This window comes from Pinus tabuliformis, chromosome 6 (genome assembly GCF_031772625.1).
Source record: "Pinus tabuliformis cultivar Carrire ecotype Pingquan chromosome 6, CPIR1, whole genome shotgun sequence".
Classification (NCBI taxonomy): Eukaryota; Viridiplantae; Streptophyta; class Pinopsida; order Pinales; family Pinaceae; genus Pinus; species Pinus tabuliformis.
The window spans coordinates 24,532,755-24,536,072 of record NC_142292.1 but is presented as its reverse complement, the minus strand read 5'-3'; positions in this window follow the sequence as shown (position 1 = coordinate 24,536,072).

Sequence of the window (3,318 nt, the reverse complement as noted above, 5' to 3'; positions counted from 1 at the left end):
ATCTTGATTCACAACATTATCTCTCTGTCTCGTGTCGATGATGTGGGAAACATTGTGGCCCACCTTCGATCAAGGTCACTTCTTGTCGACTTCAGCTCATTATCCAGTAAGCTGATCTAGAGACTCCCTTCCGGTGCCTTGGAACCTGCATGCCTCAATGGCAGGTTCTTCGTGTTCGACGTGAGGTTTTCATCATTGGCCTCTGATCGAATGATTCTACGGGTGTTCGACGCCAGCTCATTAATTCGCACGCCGTAGATTGTACCTATAGTATCTTGAGGGCCATTGTCATCATTGGTGGTACCTCTCGCGTCTATTAACAGTTTCCACTATTGACTGGTAATCAGACGATGTTCATGCATGTTCGACTTCAGCTCATTTATTCGCATGCTTGAACTTGTACTCTTGTTCGGGTCGAGATGGAGCGCAAGACCCTGGATTGTGTCTGTTGTAATCCAGGCATGATTCTTGATACATGACTCATTCACTGGATGGTTGCGACCATGCCTGAGTCTATTCATTGATCCTAACCAGATGGCTGCGTCCATACTATGGATCTAGATTATTTATGTACTCTCTTATGGATGGCTACGACCATACCACGTACATCATGTAATTGAACTATCAGTCATGTCTCTCAATGCAGATCCTCGGCGGCAGCTATATGTGTTCTTGTGTGTTCCTATAAAGCATTTCACCCCTCTCTCTCCCTATCGGACTTCATGCTTTAGGGGGCATTTGTTACACAGTAATTTGTCACCATTGGTCACCGTCCCTATCGCCCTGTTTCCATACATTGGAGAACGCATTCCGGGACCTGTGAGCAGTGACATAACCCAAAAACACTTGCATTATGTTCCCCTGAGTATGTACTTCATGTTCCCTGAAGACACCTTCTGCAAATTCTCCCTAAAAAGTACTCTTTTTCCATTGGCACAGGTCCACAGTATCTTACCCGCGCCAATCACTGAGATCCTCAAAAGAGGGCACGACCATTAGCGCTCTATCACAGAACAACACCCGCGCCAGCCCAGTTTGGTAATGATTTTTGACAAACGCATGCCCATCTGTTTTTTCCCTTTAGATCACGAAGTCTTTTGAGGGTAAAATCCATCTGATAGAGGTCGAGAGTCATCATCTATCCTTGACATCTATCCACAGTGGCTTTTCAGAGATAATGCCAATCCACAATGGGTGTCCTGGTTCATCGAATCTTTCTCCCTTCTCCATCTATAAATATCTGTCCTCATGCATTAGACAAGCTAGTTTTGGGAGGAATGCTAGTTGTGATTACGCTTGTCGTGAGTGATAGTGAAGCATAGAGAGGTTATGCTGCCGGAGAGGAGGTACATTGCAAGACACATATAGTTGCTCGCCCAGCCAGAGGAGAGGTTCAACGTCAGAACCTTGGTTGTAACTTTTCCTGTCTATTATTCATTAATGAACGACTGCTATTATAGTTCCAATCTCATTGTCTATTATAGTGATGTTTGATTTATTTCCTTTCTGACTGAAATATAGTTGTGCCTTGGTGGATTTTATGCTTGTATTTGTTTCTTCCTTTGCATGTGCAGGTGTCCGTTTGCAAGGATCGCAAGGATTGTGACCTGCCGGAGCGAGGGAGCGGGAATACCAACTCTGCCTCGACTATAGCATTGGATTCCAGGATGGTCTTCTTAATTCACCTTTAATGTACAACTAGGAACTTGCGTGGCAGCGTGAATTGATTGTGGCTAGTTCTGTTTTAGGCTAGTGGGATCGCCTCTGTTCGCAGAGGGGATTTACCTATCCAACACCCTTATTGGGGAATGTGTTGAGATCGAGCCATCTTCCTTTGAGTAAGCAGTGCAGCGGCTAATTTGGGTTGATGCTATGGTGGAGGAGTATGACTCCATAGTTCATAATAGTGTTTGGGATGTGGTTCCAAGACCAGAGAACAATTCATTTGTGAGTTGTTGTTGGCTTTACAAAGTAAAGCAAGCTGCTAATGCTAGTTTGGAGAAATATAAGGTAATATTTGTTACCCGTGGTTTCTCACAAGTCGAGGGGATCAACTATGATGAGACTTTTGCTCCTATAGCAAGGTACTCATCTATCAGATCGATGTTGGCACTAGCAGCACAAATGGGTTGGAAGATCCATCAGATGGATATGAAGATTGTATTCCTCAATGGCAAGATTGAGGAAGAGGTGTACATAAAGCAGCCAAAAGGTTTTGAGACCTTCAATCATGAGTCGCATGTGTGCTGACTCAAGAGAGCTTTGTACGAGCTTAAGCAAGCACCTCATGCTTGGTACACCAGGATCGACAACTACTTCACCGGGTTGAGCTTCACAAAGAGTGAAGCAGATGCAAACCCATACCACATCCTGGTGTAAGGTAAGCAGTTGATCATTCTTCTTTATGATGATGATCTCATATTAACAGGTGATGATCAGTTGATCATGTCTTGCAAGGAGGACCTTGCAAGATAATTCGAGATGAAAGACATGGGTCTCATACACTACTTCCTTGGCAAGGAAGTGTGGTAGAAGGATGGGGAGTTGTTTCTGTCTCATGGCAAGTATGCTAATAAGATACTCAGGAGATTCCACATGGAGAAGTGCAAGCCCATGTAAACTCCTCTAGCAGGTAACTGGAGGAAGGAGGCTGCTAGTTCAGGAGAAGTGGTAGAAGCTATTGTGTATCGATAGCTTTTGGGTTCACTAATGTACTTAGTGAACACACTACTTGATTTGTGCTATGCGGTGAACTAGCTAAGTCAAGCTATGGTTAAGCCTACCAAGTTGTTTTGGAAGGCTGCTAAGTATGTTTTGAGATACCTCAGAGGCACATCTTAGTATGGATTATGGTACAGACAAACAGAGGGAGTGAAGCTACAGGGCTTCACTGATGTAGATTAGAGGTTGTTTTGTTTTCAGTGTTTTAGGAGCATCGGGAGTCGGAATTGGAAACCATAAGCAACATTGGAAAGTTTGTTTAGAGGGCTATCTAATGACAGAGGTCAAAATTGCCTGTGTGTAAGTTCAGTCTATATAATTCACCGTGTAATTGACTCCTTCCTTCTCATTCCTAATAAAAATGGTCGCGCATATTGAAAGTAGACCCAAAGACGTAGTCCATCAGGGATGAACTCTGTCATCAATTTGTTGTCTAGTATAACTATGATTTTACCATTTTCACTTCTGTTACACATCAATTTTATGTTTAGTCAGTTGTCATAAAGTTTTCTACTCAAGCAATTTGCCTCAATTTCTGTGCTTTCAGTTATCATTCACATCATTAATGGCTAATCGATTCTACATCAGTTTTTAATT